At 39.6% G+C, this 25,452-nt stretch overlaps 1 protein-coding gene across 1 annotated transcript in view; it reads right to left on the bottom strand.

Annotated features, from left to right (window-relative positions):
* IL1RAPL2 (interleukin 1 receptor accessory protein like 2) overlaps nt 1–25,452 on the bottom strand; it is a 667,749-nt gene that overhangs the window by 112,703 nt on the left and 529,594 nt on the right. The gene's annotated exons all lie outside the window — the stretch shown is intronic.

Below are 25,452 nucleotides of genomic sequence, written 5' to 3'. Positions count from 1 at the left end.
AAGTACAAACCCACCATTTCTAGTCCTTAGAGCTAGACATTTCTAGCATTTCTAATACTAATAATAATGTTGGTATTTGTTAAGCACTTACTACGTGCAGAGCACTGTTATAAGCGCTGGGGTAGATACAGGGTCATCAGGTTGTCCCACGTGAGGCCCACAGTCTTCATCCCCATTTTACAGATGAGGGAACTGAGGCACAGGGAAGTTAAGTGACTTGCCCACAGTCACACAGCTGAAAAGTGGCAAAGCCGGAATTCAAATCCATGACCTTTGACTTCCAAGCCCAGGCTCTTTCCACTGAGCCACGCTGCTTCTACGTTTCTTTATACCCAGTCATGTCTCTTTGGAATAGGTGTTTAACTGTCCATTCAAATATTTACTTTGATTACTCTATTTGTAAATATTTTAAAGCTTATCTTCCCTGTTATATTTTCCTAAATACATAGTACAGTAGAGTGAACCCACTGAGCGCTCAATAAATACTATTACTGCTATATGGGTGCATACACATAATATGCATGTGTATAGAGAAGCAGCGTGGCTCAGTGGAAAGAGCACGGGTTTGGGAGTGAGAGGTCATGGGTTCAAATCCCGACTCTGCCACTTGTCATCTGTGTGACTGTGGGCAAGTCACTTAACTTCCCTGTGCCTCAGTTACCTCATCTGTAAAATGGGGATTAAAACTGTGAGCCCCAGGTGGGACAACCTGATCACCCTGTATCTACCCCAGCGCTTAGAACAGTGCTCTGCACATAGTAAGCGCTTAACAACATTATTATGTATCATAGTAGTAACAGTATTTACTAAGTGTTGAGATACACACACACACACACACACACATACAAATATATTCACTTGGAAATTACAAAAACAACAGGAAGATACATTTTAGGGAATGTTAATATATTTTAATTTGTGACTAGATCAATGGGACATACTCTGATGGACATAAGTAAGAAGGTAATGGAAAATCAAACAAGAGGTACTTTTTTGCCATAATAATAATAATGTTGGTATTTGTTAAGCGCTTACTATGTACAGAGCACTGTTCTAAGCGCTGGGGTAGACACAGGGGAATCAGGTTGTCCCACGTGGGGCTCACAGTCTTAATCCTCATTTTACAGATGAGGTAACTGAGGCACCGAGAAGTTAAGTGACTTGCCCACAGTCACACAGTTGACAAGTGGCAGAGCTGGGATTCAAACTCATGACCTCTGACTCCAAAGCCCATGCTCTTTCCACTGAGCCACACGGCTTCTCTAAAGCAGTAAACCACTGTATATCCATGCCTGGTCACCACATTTGGGAAAGGGTGCAATACAGCTGGAGAATGTACTGAGAAGGGCAACCAGTGAATAGAGTACCCTGCATAACTTGCACCATTCCAAACAGAAAAGAGATGCTGAGAAGAAACACAGTTGAAGATCCTGATGGGTGTGGGTAGAATAAAGGAAGAGCTATTGTTTACCATATCCCACACCCCTGGAAAAAATGGGCAATTGAAAATTCTTAGCAAACAGAAGGCAACACTTCACACACACAGGTGGTAAACACAAGGAACTTGTTAACAACTAGAAGCTATGTAACCTGAAAATTTCAAGGAGAGTTCAACAAGAGTTTGGATAAATGAATGATCAAGTGGCCCATAATGGGATCGTAGGGATAGTTAGGAGTATAGAGTAAAAATTAAAGAACTTTGAGGACACAACCATAACTGTTGACTTGTTTGTCAAGAACTGCAACCACTATATGATTTCTTCAAGCATGCCAATGCCCCTTTTGGAATAAAAATTCACAGCTGAATGGGCCTCAGTCAGTAAAGCAAGCGTGAGAAGCAGCTTGGTTCAGTGGAAAGAACACGGACTTGGGAGTCAGAGGTCGTGGGGTTCTAATCCCGGCTCCACCACTTGTCAGCTGTGTGACTGTGGGCAAGTCACTTAACTTCTCTGTGCCTCAGTTACCTCATTCTGTAAAATGGGGATTAAGACTGTGAGCCTCACGTGGGACAACTTAATTACCCTGTATCTACCCCAGCGCTTAGAACAGTGCTCAGCACATAGTAAGCGCTGAACAAATGCCAACATTATTAAAACCCTTTTTTATAGCAAAGATTATGGCAATGTGAAAGAGCTAGAATTGAGCAAAAATGTAGCTGCCATTAAGACCAATGACTTCTTTCTGTAACAATAGCAACAACAACAAAGAAAAAGCAGAGCATCACCTTGTTTGTAAATTAATTTGGAAACATGTTAGTTTCAGAATACAATATTTGTCAAGATGATAATTTTTTATTAAATATTTCAACTCTAAATTATGAAAGAATGCAATCAAGGAAGAATGAATTTGGGTGTTGTTGATCAAGAATATTATTAAATAATTAGGAGCTTTTGGATGGGTTAAGCATCTCAATGAATGCAATCTTCCCAGTGGTAATGTTTCCAAGTCCCTTCAAATGGGGAATTATCTGATTAAATCATCTATCTCCTAAGAACAATAACAGAGCCTCTAATGGGTAAAGGGTTGATTAATGCTCAAGGAATTCAGATAGGGCTAATGTTCATAGCCTACAGAATATTATTAAAACATCCCTGAAAGAATAATGTAATAGCTACAAGGGGAAGAGAATTGGGAAATTCTACATGGGGAAAAATGCTGGGAACAGATTTATAACATGGTGACATGTGCCATGTCTAGAAAAATTAACCACGTGCTATAGACAATAAAACAAATATTTTTATTATCGCTATGTTAAGACTAAGATCTTCCTTCAGTTCCTGGATTAGCAGCAAATCTGAATGTATTTTCAGTCTTCATCCACCAATTATACAAGATGGAATAAATATTTAGTGGTTTTAACCATTCTGTTGATGAGAATGAATATAAAGTCATCAAATGCCTTACTTAAAACTACTCAAGTCAATGGCAAAGCCTAGGTTAGAAATGAGTGATCAGTACTCAATCAATCATATTTACTGAGTGCTTACTGTGTGCAGAGCACTGTACTAAGCACTTGGGAGAGTACTGTAACAGAGTTGCCAGAGACATTTCCTGCCCACAGTGAGTTTACAGTCTTTTTTCTTAGGTGATTACTCTGAGGCACCATCATCCCATTCATAATAATAATAATAATAATTATGGTATTTGTTAAGCACTGTATGTGCCAAGCACTGTTCTAAGCTCTAAGGTAGATACAGAGTAATCAGATTGTCCTACATGTGGCTCACAATCTTCATTCCCATTTTACAAATGAAGTAACTGAGGCACAGAGAAGTTAAGTCGCTTGCCCAAGGTCACACAGCAAACAAGTGGTGCAGCTGGGATTAGAACCCATGAACTCTGACTCCCAAGCCTTTGCTCTTTCCACTAGGCCCATTACTAATCCTTTCTCCTTTACATATTGTATACAAAACTGTATTTTACACATTACTTTTGCATTGTCAGTTCATAATACAGTCTGGCCTTTGACACTTACCAAAAGTATTGAAATGATAAATCTAGGGTGTAAAACTCCATTGAACTTGCCTTGAAAAGCAGATGGTAAAGCTCAACAGTCTCTTTTTCTTAAATTTTTCATTTACAAGTCTGGCTGATCCAATTGTTCCTTGAAAAAGAGGGAAAGGGAATTGGAGGTGCAGAGAAGGAAAGTGTGAAATGGACTGCTGGTCATGCACCGGTCTACTCCATGAGTCTTTCTGGTCATACCTCAGTGGATCTTTCAGATAATAAAAAACCATCATCGATAATAATTGGGATACCATTAGTGCTTCCTTTTCACATGTCAAAAAAACAGAAATACAAGCACTCATAATTACTTATAGGTTTCAGTTGATGCTCAGAGAGGTACGAGGAAAATGAGTCTTCCTCATTTAACAGATGACAGAGGCTGAAAGAGGCCACCCAGCAAGTCAATATTGGTTTCAGTAATAGAACCCACATGGCACTCTGGGTTCAATCCATTAACGCAGACTGCATCATACCGTGATTACCCTAAGCAAACGGCACGCTAGTGTGAAATTAAAAGGAATCCTACCGCTTAGCGGCTGCCTCCGGTTGTTTAATAAAGCCCAGCTTTTTTTTTTTTACTTAAGAACGTGAGAAATGCCAATATAAGTCAAGCCAGAAATCTAACCAATGCAGCACTGCCTCTGGCCGTGGCAACAAGGGATGCTAAGATGAACTGGGTGATGGCTAGTTCATTCATTTATTCATTCAATTGTATTTATTGAGCTCTTACTGTGTGCAGGGCACTATACTAAGCATTTGGGAAGTACAATTCGGCAACAGAGACAATCCCTATCCAACAACAGGCTCATAGTCTAGAAGGGGAGACAGACAACAAAATAAGTAGACAGGCATCATTAGCATCAAAATAGATAAATAGCATTATAGATATATACACAGAAAAGCACCTCGTAATCCTAACTTTCCCTCTAGCACCCCATTACGGCTCGCTCACTGTTAGTTTATGCACAATCTTCTTGAATGTACTGCTGGCTATTGCTAGGCTAGGCCCACATAATTAGTAAACCACTCTCCTCATCTTCAAAGCCCTTCTGAAATCATCTTACCTCAAGGAAGTTCCCTAAACTAGAAGGTCTCACCTCCCCACCCCACAAAGCCTATTTTTCCTCCCTACTGCCCCACCTATGCACTTAGTCCTATCTCCTAAGCATCCAGGCCATTTAATAGTAATAATAATGATAATGATGATGATGGTATCTGTTAAGCTTAGTATGTGCCAAGGACTGTTCTAAGTGCTGGGATAAATGTAAGGTAATGAGGTTGCCCCATATGGGACTTACAGTCTTGATCCCCATTTTACAGATGAGGGAACTGAGGCACAGAGAAGTTAAGTGACTTGCCCAAGGTCACATAGCAGACAAGTGGCAGACCTGGGATTAGAACTCATGCCTCTCAGCATTTAGGATTATATCTCTATCCTTGCACTTGAATCTGTGACCTTTGGGCATTTTATATTGAAATTGGGAATTTGATATTGGGCATTTGTTATATACCCTCAACCCCGCAACATTTATGTACATTTGTAAAATTATATATTATAAATTGCTTATTTATATTAAGGTCTGTCTCACCCTTTAGACTGGAAGCATGTTGTGGGCCGGGGATGTGTATGCTAATTCTGTTCTACAGTACTTTTCCTAGCAATTAATACAGTGCTCTGCACATAGTGAGCACTCAGTAAATATCACTGATTGATTGATGATTGGTTGATTGCTTCCCTTAACATCTCTCTTTCCCTTTAGATTGTAACATCTTTGAAGGCAGCAGGAATCATATCTACCAACTGTACTCTACTCTTCCAACCATTTAGTGCAGTGCTCCGCCTAATACTATTATTATTATTACTATTAAATACTGTGGATTGATCAAATGGTATTTATTGAGGACATACTGTGTGTAGAAGACTGTACTAAGGGAGAGAATAGAAGAGTTGGTAGACATGGTCCCTGCCCAGAAGGAGCTTGACACCTAGTAGGGGTGCAGACTATAAATAAATCACAGACAAGGGAATAAGGACTACGGGAGAAAGGATCAGAAGTTTCAGGAACATAGAAATGGCTCAGTCAACAAGCCCTTCCCAAAGGGAAAGGCTTTTTGCAGAAGAAGTCAGTCACTCCTCTGGTGACAGCAGCTAACACACAGCCAATTGCAGAAGAGTAGCTGGGGAATGAAGAAGGGAGCTACAAAGGAGAATAAGTCTCTGTGGAGTCATCTAAGTGGTTCACTCCTCCTTGGGATCTGAAGAGAAAGAATGCGAGAGTTTGCCATCTTTGGCATGTGTTGGTAGAGAGCAAGAGAAGCTGGTGAGGGCAAGGTGAATGACCATGAAAGATCTATGATGCATGATCACAAAAGAAATGTTAAGGGAAGGATAATAGGAGACACAGCATGGCCTAGTGGAAGTTGCACACGACTGGGAATCAGAGGACCTGAGTTCTAAGCTTGTCTCTGCCTCTTTGCCAGTTTTGTTACCATGGGCAAATCACTTTAAGTCTCTTAATCTCAGTTTTCTCACCTAGACAGTGGGGATTCAATGTCTCTCTCCTACTTGGACAGTGAGCCCTATCTGGTACAGGAACTGCATCTAGCCTGCTTACCTTGTATCTACCCCAGCGATTAGAACCATGATTGAAAATAATAAGCATTTAACAAACACCAAAACTATTTGTAGGGACTTGGTAGGGGGAATGAGAGGGCAGATGTGGTTATTCCTGGGATTAAAAAATAAAATCCAGGTCAGAGAAAGGCAGTTACTTCTGAATCTAGTTTAGTGTTGATTTACAATGGTAACACTGAAATCCTTATCTATTAGCACTGGTTGTCTGCAAATAATCAGAGTTGTCCCACCACCTGTGTGTGGACTGTATTAACTTGGACACTCACTGTGACAGAGAAGAGAGTGGCTTTTGGTATCCCTCCACACCTCAGCTACAACCCTGAGGGAGCAAGAATGTCTATCTCAACCCAGGTTGTTTCCGCTGCCTTCCTGAGATTCCAACTCCATGGTCTAAGAGCCATATACAAGGCATTAAACTACCGGAGATTCTTTGGGAACACTACCCAGCGCTTAGAACAGGGCTTGGCACATAGTAAGTGCTTATCAAATACCATACCAAGGACACCCAAGAAGGGCCAAACCTCCACTATAGATAGTTGAGGGCATTAGGACCCTGGAATAAACCCTGGTCTTTTGACCAAGTGACTGGAAAAGACACAAGGAATGACAAATGTGCGTATCACATGCCAAAAGTGTATTGCTGTGCGCTTCTTCTTATACAATTTCCTGTGTTAAATTCCATGTGCTTACCACCTGCTGTGTGAATATTTTCCTTTTCTTTTAAATGTACTACCTTCAAGCCTCAATGACTACTCTTTGCCTCAGTGTCACGGGATCTGTGGGCAATGAACCTGGGCAGCGAGGCTGTGTACACCCAATCCGCTCCTTTCACGAGAAGCAGCGTGGCCTAGTGGAAAGTACACAACCCTGGGAGCCAGGGGACCTGGGTTCTAATCACAGCTCTCCATTTGCCTGTTGTATGACCTTGAACAAGCTACCTAACTTCTCTGTGCTTTAGTTTCATCATCTGAAAATGGGGATTGAATGCCTGTTCTCCTTTCTCTTTATACTGCAAACTCCATGTGAATCAGGGACTGACCTGATTATCTTCTATCTACCCTAGCACTTAGTACAGTGCTTAACACACACTAAGAGCTTATCAAATAACTTCATCATTGCTTATCATTACTTCATCATTACTTTGTTACCTTTGTAAACTTTAATCATAAAGTTAATTGTAAACAAATCCTCCCAGCATTTGTCTTTCCAGTCTGAAGAGTCTCACTCTGCCTGATGAACTCAGTTGCCTCTTTCTGTATCATTTCCAGTTTTATTTGATTGTTTAATAAATTTGGGAAGGCCTGCTGGTGGAGGTGGACTTTCACAAGAAAGCACAAAGGACTGAAATTCAGGAGACCTGGGTTCTTTCTAATCCTGGCTCCACTGCTTGCCCTGCTGAGTAACCAAGGCAAGTCATTTGATTTCTTTATGCCGCAGCCCCTCATCTGTAAAATGGAAATTAAATGCCTGTTCTCCTGTACTGTGAGTTTTGTGGAACTGAGATTGTATTTGCTCTGATTTTACTGTAACTTCCACAACACTTGGAATATGAGCATTGTCTCTCCCCTCTCCAATCCATCCTTCACTCTGATGGCCGGATCATTTTTCTAAAAAAACCTCCAAAATACCTCAGTCCCCATCTCCCTACTCTTTGAAAATCTCCAATGGTTGCCCTTCCATCAAACAGAAACTCTTTATCATTGGCTTTAAGGCACTCAAACACCTCTTCCCATCTTATATAATGCTGCTCATCTCTTACAACACCCCAGCCCACACACTTCACTCCACTAGCACCAACCTACTCACTGTACCTCAAACTCATCTGTCTCACCACCAACCCCATGGATGCAACCTCCTTCTGGCCTGGCACATCCTTCCCCTTCATTTCTGATAGATGACCACTCTATTCAACTGCAAAACCCTACTATAAACATATCTCCTTCAAGAAATCTTCCCTAATACCTCCTTTCCCCACCCCTTTTCCCCTCACTTCTGTGTTATCATGCACTTGGGTCTGTACCCCTTAAGTACTTTGATATTCCACACCTCCAGCACTTCGGTGCATATCCTTATACTCTGCTGTTTCTCCGGCTTGTAATTTATTTTAATGTCTGTCTCTACATACTAGGCTGTAAGCTTGTTGAGGGCAGGAATCATGTCTACCACCTTTAATACACTGTACTCTCCCAAGTACTTAGTACAGTGTTCTGCACTCAGTAAGCATTTAATAAATACCATTGATTGATATATCTGTAAAGTACTCTGTTATATCGTACTTTCCCAAGTGCTCAGTACAGTGCTCTACTCAGAGTAAATTTTCAGTATATACCTCTGATTGGCTGAAGATCATATTTGCCTAAAGATGGCAGGAACATTCAGCTACTGACGGGGGCCTGATGAATGACTTTTTATTATAAAATTGTGTTTCAATGTAAAAAATGGCAAATAATTATATTTAATTTATACCAGATCTGAATTTGCTTACCTACTAAGTACTTGGGAAGATGAGGATTGCACATTTAATATAGAAAACAGAAAGTTAATAGAGATAGACCATAGGGCTCCGTTACCAGAATTCCAGGAATATTAACTGTGCATTCTGTTTTTCATGAGTACCCTTTTCTAACTTTAATAGGGAAATAATGACCAGTACTTTGAAAATCAACTGCTAATGGGTCTTGAAATAAGTATGATGTACTACTCTTCTTTAACATCCAAGGAAATGTGACTGGATCAGAAGAAAAATCAAGATTTCCAAAGAATTATAAAAATCACTGAATTTTAAAATCTGGGTTTAGTCACATTTCAAAGCACTATTCATTCACATACTGACTTAGGACAGGCAACTGAAACAGGTGGTCTATTACTAGAGCCATTAAACAAGAGATTTATGCATTACATATCCATCTTGAGGCAATTAGGCTGATCTTTTTTTTCTTATACCTTCATTGAAAACATCTAGCAACAAAGCAATTAAAAAGTAACTCGTGGCTCAGTGGAAAGAGCATGGGCTTTGGAGGCAGGGCTCATGAGTTCGAATCCCAGCTCTGCCACTTGTCGGCTGTGTGACTGTGGGGCAAGTCACTTAACTTCTCTGTGCCTCAGTTCCCTCATCTGTAAAATGGGGATTAAGACTGTGAGCCCCACGTGGGACAACCTAATTCCCCTATGTCTACCCCAGTGCTTAGAACAGTGCTCGGCACATAGTAAGCGCTTAACAAATACCAACATTATTATTAAGTAACTACCAAAGCACCTATCTACAACATCTCCTCTTTAATCTGAAGCAACTGTTTCTTTTAATCTTTAGAATGGTCCTCTTGGAGACCTAATAATGTGATTGTACAACATATGTATGAATAGTGAGTCAAAATGGTTTCAGCTTGTCTCAGTCTGGGGGAAATAAAAAGTTACTTCAATCAGAAAGTTAGTGCACTAGATTCAGCTTCAGCTGAAACTCTACAGATAGTACTGAGCTTGTATGGCTTGAAGATCTGGGCTTAGAAGAATTTCTGATTTTTCAGTAGGGACTTTCGGTGGTGCAGTGGTAGGGGAAAACTGACAATTCATTTTTCAAAATCAAATATGACTGGTGATTAGTCTTTAATAAGAACTAGTTAAAATGACATGAAAAACAACTTCCAAAGTACATTAAAATGCAGCTGAGAAGCAATATTGGAAAAATCACCTGAGTGCATATACTTCAAAATGCAAATGATGACACCAACACTTTGACAAATGATGTGTAAGCAATATGGGTTCAAAGAAGGATTAATCTGGCGCAAAATAATGAAAAGGTAAATGGGATGATCAGTTCCAGACACTTTATTCTTGCAGCACTAATGGATCTTCAATTAGAAGCTCCACAACTTGAGCAGTGCACATCAGGCTCAAGCAACCATTATGAAAATATAATGGAAGCAACCCAGTCACGCATGATGGCTGAGTCTGCCACTGTCGGAGCAGCAACCACACTGCACTTCTGGGCATCTGGCACCACCGCTATTCATGTTGTTTCTATGCAATTTCTTCATTCTGTCAGAGAAGCTTCCCTGTTCCTGCATGATTTCCATTCAGAAGTGCCAGTCTTTGGAGAAATCTCCCACCAGCCACCTCAGTTGGAGATAAATTAAGCCACAGTAGAGTCTCAAAGGCCTGCAACTCTCTTGGGATGACCCTTTTTTGTTATTTTTAATAAATAACAATTGATTTGTCATAACTAGATACTTACTTCTCTAATAGGATATTTGCCAAAAATAAAATCCAAAACATAAAATATCACCCAGATCAACTGAAGCCGTGCACCTACATAATTTTGCCTGGTTAATCTCAGTTCTGTATAATTAATTCTCTGTCACATTGTTTCTAAACTGGCAAATGTCTCCTTTTCTATTATCAGAGTACCGTGTTTGGGGAGTGAATAATCCAGTTTGTTGAAAGTGATCATGCTTCAGATCAAGTTCAGAACTCCAGAGATTAATCAAAAACAAAGTTAACTGAACTTCACATTTGCCAATGGAGAGAAAACATAAGACATATCAAGTCGCAGTTTCTTAGGCTTTTAAAAATTTCCTTCTCAAAACTAATGTCTTCTGAAAAGCCTGCTGACAGTGGCTGAGGCCTTCCAGAAAGAAGCAGATAAGGAATTGACAGTTATTTTAGATACCTTGACACTTTAGAGAGGCTGGTTCCTTATGTATCTGTCACCAGGCCATCCCCTCTCCCCATTATTTTTAGACTGTGAGTCTTCCGAGGGATAAAGACTATGTATTCTCTCTCAGTGTTTAGTACAGTACTCTGCACACAGCAAGCACTTGAAATATACTATTTCTTTTATTTCTACTATTACTAATAATAATGATGGTATTTGTTAAGCACTTACTATGTGCCAAGCACTGTTCTAAGTGCTGGAGTAGATATAAGGTAATCAGGTTGACCCAGATGGGGCTCACAGTCTTAATCCCCATTTTACAGATGACATATCTGAGATACAGAGAAGTTAAGTGGCTTGCTCAAAGTCACCCAACTGACAAGAGGCAGATCCGGGATTAGAACCCATGACCTCTAACTCCCAAGCACGGTCTCTTTCCACTAAGCCATGCTGCTTCCCCATGCTGCTTGCTGATATGCCATATAGTTGCATTCTCCCAAGCACTTTCTACAGTGCTCTGCACATATTAAGTGCTCAATAAATACCATTCACTGATTGCTTGACTAAGTTCTGATGAAGCCCAGATCTGTATTTTGTGTTTTCTCTTTCAAGTCCACTCAATAGTGGTATCTCAAAATACATTTCAAAAAATCATGGGACACATTGTTAAAAACCCACAGAGATTTTATTTAGAAATACTGGGAGATTAGGATCGAAGTCATATTTATTTATCAGAGAATGTAGAATGAACCTTCCACTGAGTACTACCAAAAGCAGTCTTTCCAAGGTGCTTTTCTGTTGTGAAAGTGAAGGCATATTCATGCTGAAGCCAATTCCACCCATTTCCACATCCCCCTCAAATCTATCATATCTGTTTGAATACTTGCAGGTATCATCAATATGGGGGTCACGGAACTATGAACGAGACCTTGAAAAGGCACCAACTCTATCCTACCACTTAAATCCTCCCAGACAGATGGATGAAAAGAGGGTGTCTTTGATATAAACCAGAGATCGGAATGTACCAGAGAACTGCTCTCAAAAATTATCTGATAAATTTCTATGGAAAGGGCTTTCATAAACCACCTCCTTGACAAATGCAATAGAAAACTGTTTTTTTTGAAAAAACACACTCATATTTTACAAAGAAAAGGAGAGATTACTGAATTTTCTCATACCATAGATGGCAAATAATAATGGCTTCCACTAGACTTGAACCAGATCTATTTGCTAGGCTCTATTTTCAGCTGAAAAAAAAAGCCAAAGACAAATGGCAATTATTCAAGTAAACACACACTTTGGTAGGCATAAAATTTATCTCCCCAGTTTGATTTCTTTGCTTCTCTGCCTAGAAACTTGGATAACAGTATATGCTACTTGTGTCCTCAGCACAGCCTATGTTAATGGGTTGGTGCTGAATGGACACATTGAACAACTTTCTGGGACTTTTTAAAATGGTGTTGCAAGTTGAAAATGATGGATTCAATGAAAAATTCCTGCCCAAAAGCACAGAGAATAAAGATCTTTCTTGCCAAATCAGGGTTACGTGATACCTAAGTAAACAATACGCTCTCTGAGTAAGGCAAGTAAGAAAAACATTCCCTTTACAGTTCAAGATGTGAAATGGCTCCAGAAGGACTTGAGTTCATCCTCATTCATTAATATTAATATCCACTTCTCCTCCTCTTTCTAATCTTTGGAAAAAATTACTTTTCTGATTAACAGATCCCTGGGCACTCCAAATCTCTAAACTCAAATGAAAAATCATTACAATTTTACAGGCACACACCTTATTTTTATAGGTGAACATATTCCATTTGGAAATCAAATTTTGTCTAAAAAACCTGGCTGCAGCTCACATACTTATACAAGTTGGAAGAAAATACTCTTTATACGGTCAACTTGTATTTTCATTTAATAGTCTGCATATAAGAAGGGCAGCAGAAACTATTTGTTAAACTAATTACAGCAGAATAATCAGATCCTCTTCACAATTCCACTCAGCTCAGCCCATACAGATCACTCTGAGGGAACTGAAACTGGCCGTTTTCTGGGACCCATCAGCAGACAGCAGGAGGGGAACTGGAAATGAATCGGTCCATTACACTAATGCAGGTGTTGTCTGATGACTGAACAAACGGGTGTTTAAAGACACCTCAATTTCACAGCTTTTCTCAAGTCAACAAGCAAGGAAAAGACTTCACTCAATTTCATTATCACTGACGAGGTGACAGATGATAATCCAAGAGGAAGAGGTAGTCATCTCATGGTTGGAACAAGTGACCCTGGATTATTTCTACCTACAAGACTTCCTATGTGACTCAGGAAATTCACAGCTTGTCAGTGATTCAATTCCCTATTCAGTTATCTGTGAAAGGATTTCCTTTTCACTTTACAGGGACACTGAGAGAATTAATCACTGCAAAATCCCTTGAGGTGATTCAATAAAATCAAATTCACACTACACTTACCCCGAATGCTGCTGCAAAACGATCTCAAAGCAGCAGACGATTCAATATTTAATTATTCCATCCATTGAAACTTCTTCTGGGGAGCTCAGAGCCCTTTCACAAATTCCATTATATATATATATATATATTAATAATAGTGACATTATCACTTGAATTATGTGTATATATATTACTATTACTTGATTTGTAATTTTAATATTCCTGAAAGGTAGGGATCAGGACACGGATTATCATTTCCACTTTATAGATAGAAAACCTGAGGTTCTTAGTTTTGCTTTAAATTATGTGAATTGTGTATTGATAAATTAGACAGACAAAATCTGATCCAGGTAGACAGTCCAATGGACAATTTAGGCCAAAAAAAACCCTTTGGGTTGAATTACAAATTTGGATACTAGATCCTCAATTTCATTTTGTGCTTCACAAATTCAGCAGCTGTCACTAAAGGTGATGGGATAAGATCACAGGTCTTGTGAGTTTCAGGGCAATGCTTTTGCCACCATATTATGTAGTATATCATGCACAGGACAGTTGAATTTTTTTTTTCCTTATGAATTCTCCTATTTTACATTGCTCTGAATTCTCAGCATAAAATAGAGACCACAATGAAAAAGCTACGAAAGGAAGCCTGGTTTGACACTCAAAACATGCAGGTAGAGACTTGGCCTGTGATCCAACTACTGTGAACATTTTCTACTGTTACTGAGCAAAAAAACAGTTTTTTCACACTCGTTACACTTCTGACAACCACAGATGCTACATTCCCCTGAAAGCTGTTTCAACGGAATATCGGTTTTCTTCTCTATTCCGTCACAGCTTCATATGATTTAATACGGAATCCAAATTAGACTCAATGGAGGCATTTAGGCTTTTGAAAATTGGCGGTTTCAATTTTGGGCGTAGCCTGAAAATTAAAGTTTTTACATATGCCAGCTGCTCTGCCATCTCCTATGTAATCCCATAATCATCTGTTATTGTCAAGCAAAAAGTCTGAGGCCACTGCTCCCTTTCTTTTCAAATTTTCTAAAATTTCTCGAGGAATATTTAACACATACCATAAACAATGGCAAATATTACAAAACCTAGCATTTTAAGGAAATTGAGTAAATACAGAGTATGCAAACGGTCCTGGAATCAGAGGTCTAGAAATGAAAGTCCAATAATACCACGCTCCAGCAAAGAACCCACTCAAGTGGGACTTAAATGCAGGTTTCAAATGGAACTGAAAAGCACTGTTTCAATAGTTTACCAAATGTACTAGGAAATTTACAGAGAAAGAGTACTGGGTGGGAGAGAGAAGACCAAGCCCTCACTCCAGTTCTGCCATTTTCCAGCTGTGTGAACTTGGACAAGTCACTTGGCTTCCCCGTTTCCTCATCTGTAAAATGTGGATTAAATATTTATTCTACCACTCCCTTAGACTGTGAGCTTCAATGAAGGACAGGGACATTGTCTGATAGATTTTACTGCAGATATCCGAGTGCTTTGCACTATGCTTGGCACACAGCAAGGACTTAACTATGATTATTATTATTATTCTTAAATTTATTATTAATGAAAGGAAACAGAAGCATGGGAAAGCAATTATAACAACTCAGAGACAAACTTCAATTAATTCTCCATCAATCTTAACTGGAGAGAGATGGGACAGCATTCTGACTAAGGAGAGCAGGTGACTCCTCCCCTAAGAAACAACTTTTCAAACCCTGGAAAAGCTATCACACAGGTCAGGCTATCGGGCTAATGCTCCTTTAGGCAGCAGGTCAATGACCCTGACAGCAAGTGTCCTCTTGAGGGAAGTGCTCTCCTGGAATGAGATTGACCAATATATTTCATACCAGTCCTTTCTATTGACCTGAGCTCAATATGAATTCTCAGAGTTGAGGTGAAAGGACCATGTCCAATTACAACACCTATCGTGAGAGTTGTTCACTTGGAACCTATTTAATAAGAGTGCTTCCTGACTCTGTGGTGAAGAGCCCATGCTTTCATCTGTTTTAGCTTTTTTGTACTTTTTCTCTCCCATTTCTTCATCCTCTACAAGTGCCCCTTCCACATCGTTCTCAGTCTGAGCAGGGCGCTAAGTGAAAATGAGATCCACCGTCGCCCCAAGGGTATAGTATCCCTTTTGGCAATATAAGCTGGCCTGATTTCAGAGCTATTCAGCCTGGTTGTTAGATTGTTAGATGGCAAGATTGTACCTGAAGCAGGGAGTGCTAAAAACCTTTTCAAAACAGGCCTGGCAGAAGAATCCCAAGGAAGAAAGCAGAAACCCAGACAATCAATCAATCAACTGTATTTACTGAGCATTTACTATGTAAACTCAAAACTACAATACCTATGATGCAAAAAGGTAGAAGCTATTGGGACATTCAGGGAAGAGATTGGGTCCTCTCCCAGTAGTGAGAAAGACCCATCCCCTAAGGGTGGGGCAAAATTAGTCTCAAGCTGAATTTAGAGAGGAAGTCCTGTTTTTATCTTCCTTTGCTTTATTGTGGTATGGCTCTGATCTGCTCTTGAGAATTCATCAAAAAAGAAATTCTGTGTTTCATGTATTTCTCAGGCTACATCTTGAGGAAAAGGATGCAAAGGTGAGTTAATTTGGGACTATTTTTAGTTTAAACCTTTTTCCATCCATTTTCCCCAAGCAAAGCCCTCAGAAGGCAATGTGGACAAAAACATGGGGTAAAGTTTGTGGAACTCCTGCAATCGTGCTTGGCATTTGCAGCGTTGAATCTTGGGAGTCTTGAATATTGTTCTACAAACCTAAGATGGAGTATTTTCTGTTGCAATTGCTCTTATATCAAATACTGATGAAATCGTAAATTTGGTCATTTTCCCTTTGGGGATATCTGGTTTGGTCAAATTACGCAGGCCTCACAGAGCTATCAGCTGGAATTACTTTGAATGCAGAATGGATAACTTTGATCCTGATTTGGTGTTATAAAACTAAATGGCTCCAAACCCAACCTCAGGAATCTAATATTGGTCAAAAGCAGCTGATGGAAACAAGTTGATGAGTGGACTTGATTTTGGAGCAATCTTTCCTGCCTGGACTAATGGTTGTCAAGGGATGTTTTCATAGTAACGCAATTGCTGGTAACAGTTTTTCTAGGTCTGCCTGTTGACAATAAATGCACTGGCTTCTGAAACAACTGCCCTTATCCAAATATATGCTTGGCATTTCCTGGCTCTGTTCTAGCTAGCTGAGCAGAGGACAGTTGTATGTGTTCCTCCTGTTCTCCGGCCTTCATGTTTTGTTTTAAAAATGAACTAAAAAAAGAGGATGATTCCCCCCTACACATTCTAATCCACTATGAACCTCAAACTCGAAGATTGCTAACAAACTGGGTAAGGACACAATGGTGTCTGAATTTGTTGAGGTCTCAGAAATACTTTGTTCTGGAACCTCAGCTTACAATATGGGACCCTGATCATAAGGGGCCAGGGTGAGAGAATGTGAATGGCTCTACACAAACCATCACCACTACTGAAAAAAACAATTCAAGTGCCTGTTCTACACTTCCCCTCTTAACCACCTGGGAATTGGCAGTGTTCATACCAAATAGCAAGGTCTAGCCCTGATTTTAATGGGCACAGCATGCAAGATTTTAAGAAATTCTCCTTATAAGAGTAACATTCTCAGATACATTCTCACTATCAGCAGTATCATCTTTGAACCAAAGGACAACTGTATATTTAATAAGTCACAAAAGCAAAGTATGTCCATAACAATTTGTCACCTAAGATTACTTTATTGCAGTACTGACAGGAGTAAGAGAGAGAAAAATCAGAATACTCACACACAGAGTAGCTGGGGGGTTTGATAGCACAGGCAGTGTTCTAAACTGTATGACTGCAATTTTTTGGTTGTGTACTAACAATCTCTGTTTAAGCAAATAATTTGAGAAGGTCCATTCACAATCAGTGAGGTGGTTTAAGAATCTGAATCAATCAGTTTATGGTATTTATTGTTTACCACGTGCAGAGCACTGTATTAACTTAGCGCTTAGAAAAGTACAATACAACAGAAATAACAGATGTTTTCCCCGACCATGACAAGTTTATAGTCTTAAGGGGGAGACAAAATGTAGTAAGCATTATACAGAAATTTGACCAAATATTATTTAGGTAATACTTTGCAGCACTCAGCCCCAGGATAAAAAAGAGAATATTTCTGGAGAGCTGATGGTGCCACTAGAGGGTCTTGGAATGCTTGATGGAAGAAGAGAAAAAGAAGGAAGGTACACAAAAAAAGGCTCTTATCAAAAAACAAGGGAAAAAGAAGTCAGAACCCCAGTTGTGACAGGTGTTTCTGAGCCTGCTCCAAGGAGAAAGACCAAGTCCAACCCAAAAAAGCAACATGGCCTAGTAGAAAAATGGGAGTCAGAGGAACTGGGATCTAATTCCAGCTAGCTCTTGCCAATTACTCTGCCAATTGCTCGCTGTCTGACCCTGGGCAAGTCAATTTATCTCTGACTCAGTTTCCTCAACTGTAAAATGAAGATTCAATACCTGTTCTCCCTCCTACTTCAGACCGTGAGCTCCATGTGGGACAAGGATTGTGTCTGACCTGAGTGACCTGTATCTACCTCAGCAATTAGAACAGTATTTGGCACGTAGTAAGTCCTTAACCAGTACTGTAAACCAAACAAAACCTGCGAGAGCAATTTTCAGAGGATCTATCTCCTCCTGTTCCTCTTCACTGACACCTGGACCACAAAAACTGCTCCTGCTCCATTTCCCTCTGATATTATGTCAATTAGCATGTTATTCTTGGACCTCTGACAGAAAACAAGAACATTAACTCACTCCCCCAAATACTCACCAACAGCACCAGAAGACCCAACAATACCAAGCTTCAAATAAAGATAAATCAGGAGATATTGGTCATTTCCAAAACTTGTAACCATTAACATCAGAAATCACTGCCAATTACTTGTTGGAAACAAAAGAACTGGCTCCCAAGCGGCTGTGGCTGAAAAGTGGCCATTCCTTCATCTTGCCCATCTTTGCCTGTGGTCTGCAGGGGCAGTGGTCTGAAAACCCCGGAGAAGAACACCCATCTTTTGTATATCAACAGCTGTCTCCTCCGCATCAACTCAGCTACATGTCTACTCCTGAATATTTGCCTCTGCTGTGAGGGAACCGGTGACCTGAACTTATTTCAGTGGTTGGTTAATGGAATCACAGTTTAAGCTGTCATTGCTGCTGACGACCTCTCCTATGACCCTTAACTTCTCTGAGCTCCCCATGTCCCTTCGGTTCCCTCCCTCTAATCAACCCATCCCTCTCCTTCTCTCCCAGCACCCCCCTCATCCAACCCTTTCCAACCCTTTCCCACCCTTCACACCATGTCTTCTCCTCCTGCTCCAGCTTCAACCCTATTCTTCTTTCCTAGCATAGCCCCTCTTCCTCCTACCGATCAAGTAGTAATCTGAATAGTCATCAGGATCATCATTATCATCAATGCCATTTATTGAGCACTTATTGCCTCCAGAGTTCTGTACAAAGCACTTGGGAGAGTACAATGCAACAGAGTTGTTAGATATGTTCCCTGTCTACAACAAGTCTGTCCACAATATGGGGAGGGAGGAACAGACATTACTATAAACAAATAAAATACAGAATACAAAGGAGGTAATAGATATGATCCCCACCCCCAAGAATCTTCAATCTTAATTAGTCCAGTTCCATAAAATGGACTTGTTTGTACAAATGGGTTTATACAGTCTACTTTTTAAATAGCTATAACTGTTCACTGACCCATAGTTCCAATCTCTTCTTCCTTCTATCTGTAAATTATTTGGGTCTGTCCTTCCCATTAGATTTTAAAGCTCCTTGAGGGCAAGGATTGTGCTTTGTTTGTTTTTTCACTTCTATTATAGTCTTTCAGGCAAGGTGAGCAGTGTTCTGCATATAGTAGGAACTCATCCTGGTCTATAGTTTATCCAGTTTAGAGTAAAATGAATTTAGGAGAATCAGTAAGGAAGCCAGTTTTCATGAATCAATAAATTATGAAGTTCACTTTGCTATAACATATGGCCTGTGGTTCTATTAAGTTTCTTTTTATCTTCACCAATTAAGAACCTCCCTGTAACATTTGTTGAAAACTAACCTGTAACACTTGTTGTAGTTTGATCAATGGACAATAAAGCTCCAAGATCTTGATTTAGAATAAAGATTGGATTTGGGAATATAGAAAGTAGCAAAAAGGGCCAACTGCATCCATCAAATTTACCTTGTTAGGAACCAGTAGATTAAATAAAAAGGAAGGAGTAAGGAAAATGTTCCTTTTACTTTTCATTTCTCCCCATTCCTCCTGAGCCATGGTTAGTTCTCCCACTAATTTCCCTTTTAGGTGTGAAGGTTAAAAGTGTTCTGCAGAGTCTCAGAATATCATGTTTTCAAATAAATTTGTTTTTTATGAGTTGTATTTCCTACATAAAGTTGGGACACAGAAGAGTAAATTAGTTTGGATCTATGGGTGAGAGTTCAATATTTAAAAGTCCAGTCCAGAAGAAATAATTCAGATTTTCAGCACTATAGCACTGCACTACAGTGATGGTTTAGAGTGATCTTTGAGCACAATTTTTCTCATACTACAATACACTAAATTGTGCCGTTGCACATAGAAAATAATTAAGGGTAATCCCAAAGGCTCAACTTATTATGAGGGAATTTTGCTTGGGAAATTTGGGTTCAATAGATCATTATAATTATGCTCAGGGATGTTTTAAAATTTCAACATTACTAATCTATATGGTAACCAAGAAGTTTCCTATGACTGAAACCTGGGGACTGGATTCTACCTTAGAAGAGAGAGTTTTGGAGAGGCATCAACTAACTCTGACCCCACCATCTCTTACTGAACTGTCATTTACTAAATGTTGGCCAGAAATTGTTAGCGTGCCGCCCTAAGGCGAGTCTTTTCTTTTAACCATTAGACTCGGGTTTAATAATTATATTATCCTTTCTCTAAAATCCACAGCCTTGTCACTGTGGAAGCTTCTGAAATCCTATTTTCTTATTTTTAAAAGAAGATGAGTAGTAAGAATGATTTGCCCTTTTAATCTCTGCTTTGAAAAATAGGATCATGATACATTATCGTGACCTTCTCAGTATAGTATATTTTGATTCGTTGGCCGTTCCACTTCTTCTCAGTTCAGTGAGGCTGTAAACCAGAGATGTGCAGTGGCAAACCCTGCAAATTATACACTCTTGAAAAGGTCAAAATAGTAGAGCAGACTGTTACTGTTTGTAATTTACAGAATATATGAGGCATTCAAATTCTAATAATTCATTCTCTTGACAGACCTAGTGACGAGGATATAAAATGGCACACCATGAATCCAGGGGCACAGGGGGCAAAGCAAATGGAGCCTGTTCTTCCACAGCCCTAACATGATGCTTCTCTTTCTCTTCTAGACTGTGAGCTCCTCCTTTAGGTTGTAAGCTCCTTAGGGGCAAGGAATGTGTCTCCCGATTCTGTTGTAATGTACTCTCCCATGTGCTTAGTTCAATGCTTTGCACGTGCTGATCGATTGATTGATCTCACTGACAGATATCTGTAGGAAACCTGGCATAGCACCCAGGCCTACAGAATCCTTTTTCTTTTTCTTCTCTCGAAATCAGGATGTTGAAGTGGTGTGTGGGGAAACGGCTACCTTTTGGCCCTATCACTCAATATCTGGATCCACTTTTAATCCTCAGGATGGTACTGGTTCCCAAAGTGCTTTCTTTGGATTTTGGATGACATTATCAGGTAATGTTACCCTTTAGGAGAAAGAACCTGGCTGCCCATTTGCCTGCCCGCAAATACAACCTCCTTCCCCTAAATTGCCCTGGCATGATTTCATCCTGCCACGACTGCTGCCAAGTGCTTCTGTGGCCGGCCAACAGCGGTCAGTGGCTCCATTCTGGCCCAGCAGAGACCTGTTCCCATAAATTCAGACTGTCTACCCTCCAGAGATGGGAAGCCTATTCAGGAAGAGTCCAAAATCCAGCTGGTACAATATTTTGTGATCTTTCTAGAGGAAAACGATAAATACACATCGTATGTTATCACCAACTTTCTGGTTTTCTCCCTTTAGTATTTTTTACTTGCTGTGAGAAGGAAGCATAATACAGGAGTTTGACTCCAACACCATGCCATTACTATTAGACATATGTCCTCAAGATTACTTAAAAACATACTTTATTCTAAGTATTGTGTGCCAAGGTATAAGTAAAACTTTCCCTACTCTTTAAATGGAATTTGATTCCAACATTGTACCACTTCTATTATACATATACCCTCAAGATTACATAAAACATATTTTATTCTTTGTGTTGAGCACCGTGTCATAACTAAAGCTTTCTAGTCTATTTTCCCTGATCTTTAAAAGGATATTGCTCCATAAATACAAACTCTATAGAGTTGTAATTACCACAGAACTTTATGGGTAATGCAAAAGCATGTGTATGCCAACAGAGACTGATTAAAATATATCAGCTCTTTATGTCATCCAAACAACTAACAGCAAGAAAACAAACACTTCAAAAAGGAACACATTTCAACAAGGGTTTCAGCTTGAACAGTGGATCCCCATGACACTGCCAATCTACACCTGCAAATGGAGATGAGTCTAAACCCATGATGATGATGATGCTAATAATAATAATAATTACAATAATGATATTTATTCACTGCTTACATTGTGCCAAGCACTGAACTATGGGGCACATAGAGATCAAAGTCTAAATAGGAAAGAGAACAAGCTGTGAATCCTCATATTGCAGATGAGGAGACTGAGCCACAGAGAGGTTAAGTGACTTGCTCAAAATCACACAGCAGACAAGTGGCGGAGTCAGAATGAAAACCCAGGACCTCTGACTCTCAGGCCTGTCGTTTTTGCAATAGTTCAGGGGTCCTGAGGGTAACAGAGTTTGTGAAAGTTGCACCCACTTCTGCAGGGGTGCTGAAATAATCATAAAAGGCTTTTGGGTATTGAAAAAGCATCTTAGAGAAGCAGCGTGGCTCAGTGGAAAGAGCACGAGCTTTGGAGTCAGAGTTCATGGGTTCGAATCCCGGCTCGGCCACTTGTCAGCTGTGTGACTTTGGGCAAGTCACTTAACTTCTCTGTGCCTCAGTTACCTCATCTGTAAAATGGGGATTAAGACTGTGAGCCCCACGTGGGACAACCTGATTCCCCTGTGTCTACCCCAGTGCTTAGAACAGTGCTTGGCACATAGTAAGCGCTTAACAAACACCAACATTATTATTATTATCTGTTTAGATACTATAGAGCACGATGGGGTAAGGGACAGCAAGTTGCTTACTTTAACACATGGCTCCAATGACCAGGATTAATGTGGAAAACTATAAAACTCCAAATAATGTACCAGATTTGGGTGGATTTTCTCTGTTAGGATATGGCCATATATTCAGTATACTGGCATTCTCTGTCCTCTAAATGACAATCTGTTAGCTAGAGAGGGTTAATGCCCCTTTCAAATGGAATCAGCCTACTTTCTTTTCCCTGGTAGGATCAGGTCAACTAATTATTCATGAAACTTCTTAAGATCAATTTCTGAAAATGCACTTCTATTATTCCCTACAGAGAAGCACAAATAAACAAAGCAATTAAAACTGTGTTAAAGGGGAGTCTTAAACATTTTTATGGGCTACTAAACCTGGATTGAGAAGTAATTCATGCAGTACCACATTGAGTTCTGTAGTTCCTGGAGAGGAAAAATAATGTGACAGAAACTGTGTATTGTGTATAGTTATTATTCCATAACTGTCACATGTATGCAAAGCAAAGTCCAAATGTATTCCTGACTTCTATGCCTTCACATGGTAATATGATTCCATATTGATAAAAAATATTTCAGTAAATACTGATAGAGAAGATATACTTAATTTCAGGAAAATAATATATGATACAATAAATAATAAGATATAGTGGTTTCAGGAAAACATAGTTTAAGAAAATAAAAGCCCATGCTGAAATAAAAAAGAAAGCAAATATACACTGTCATTTTACACAAAGTTAAAATCAGCCATCATAACACTATTAAATATATTCCTACAATTGAAAAAATGGAGATTATACTTACTGATGATGGGCAAAAAAACTGTAGGAATATCAGACAAGTTGTGCAGTCAGATTTTGTTCTACATTATGAATGGTTTGGAATCTGGGATTTTGAATGGCAGTCATGCTTTGTCTCAATGGGAAATAAAAAATCCTATCTTAGCCATGAGGTTAATGATACGAAGGTATGAGGTTGATTTTTATAACAACTGATAATTATTTCACCAGAGTCTGGACATTTGTTAACAGATGGAACAGAAGGTGAAAGTACATGTTTTGTAGTGAAACATAAGGAGAAAGACAAGTAACGATGCCTAAGAGACTGAGAAAGCAATTGATTGGAAATTAGCAAACTTCAATTTCACTTCCTTTTCTGCCACTTGTTGAGTGACCTTGAAAGAGCTTTTAATTATTATTATTAATAATAAAATGATGATAATGAAAACATTTATTTTATATAGTGCTTTTACATTCTTTACAATATTCTTATCTGGTAGGGAGATGATGATATTACTATCATTATTTTGTATAAAGGGAGACATACATGAAAAGGTTAAGTAATAATGATCTTGGTGGTACTTATTAAGCACTTACTCTATGCCAAGCATTATGCTAAATGTTGGATATCAGATAATCGGGCTCAGTTCGACTTTTCCCAAATCACACAGCAGCATGGCACACCTGCAACCTGAACCCTGGTCCTATGACACCTAGATTCGCACTCTTTCCATTATTCTACACTGCCTCTCTCTCACAATCAGTGGTGTTTACAGAGTGCTTACTGTGTCCAGAAATGCTTAGTACAGTGCTCTGCACACAATAAGCACTCAAATAAAATGGAATGAATTAATGATACAGGGCAGTGTACTAAATGATTGGGAAAGTACAAAACACTAGAGTTGGTAAACACAATCCTTGCTCGCAGCGAGCTTTCAATCTATAGAAGGAGATCCTTGCTGCCATGATAGGGACAGAAAAATCTCCAAATAATGTCTGAAGCTCTATGAATAGCCTGTAATAGATGAGGCCCTGTAACGAAACACCAACAATTCAGACTTGACTAATCTGGAATGTTTTTCCAGAGCCCTTTTCCCTCTGCTCCCTTACTTACCGTGTGCTGAACACTGTTCTAAGAACTTGGGAGAGTACAGTACAACAGAGTTGGTGGACGTGTTCCCTAAGAACTTGGGAGAGTACAGTACAACAGAGTTGGTGGACGTGTTCCCTAAGAACTTGGGAGAGTACAGTACAACAGAGTTGGTGGACGTGTTCCCTGCCCACAATCATCTTACAATCTAGAGAGTAACTGTGGTGTTTGTTCAGCACTTACTACGAGTCCAGGCACTGGATAGACACAAGATGATCAGAGCCCATATGGGGCCTGAGTAAGAGAGAGAACAGGTATTGAATTCCCACTTGGCAATTGATGAAACTGAGGCAGAGAAAAGTTAAGTGACTTGCCCATGGTCACACTGCAGTTACGTGTCCTCTGACTGCCAGGTCTGGCCTCTTTCCACTAGGCTATGCTGCTTCCCTAGGTTTTATAATAAAACTTCATTTAACACACTTGTAGTATTTGATTTTCACTAACTCAGACTGGACTTTCTCCCCTTTAGCGAAGTTATTGAATCAGTGAGGTTTTACTCTACAATTGAAATTTACCCCTACCACAATTCACCTGAACTAGAGTTATCACACTACTCTCTAGTTCCCTTCATTTAAGGCATAATGGCCAAGGGAACTGTCTCTTGACATAAATATTCCCTTCTGCTAGGAGTTTGACATAATTTCCCAAGGTCACATTCATTCTGCCCCCTTCCTGAGTCTTCCTAATCATCAGCCTGAGGAAATCTCACAGCTAACTTCTCATAAAGATAAAATCTTATGGAACATATTGATGCTAAAAGGCAAAATCCCCATTAGGAGCAGGTGGACTCACCTCCAGCCAGAAAGAAAATGCATCAGACAACCTGAAGAGGTTACTGTGCTTTACTTGGAAAGGAAATGTCTAAGAGATTAGGGCTGTGACTCCAACTCACCTCTCAGAAGGAAGTTTAATTATGTAGCTTCTAACACTGCACATGGTATTAACTTTCATTCATTCAGTCA

Source organism: Ornithorhynchus anatinus, chromosome 6, assembly GCF_004115215.2.
Source record: "Ornithorhynchus anatinus isolate Pmale09 chromosome 6, mOrnAna1.pri.v4, whole genome shotgun sequence".
Classification (NCBI taxonomy): Eukaryota; Metazoa; Chordata; class Mammalia; order Monotremata; family Ornithorhynchidae; genus Ornithorhynchus; species Ornithorhynchus anatinus.
The sequence above is the reverse complement of the archived record's forward strand: the minus strand, read 5'-3'. Positions and strand labels throughout refer to the sequence as shown.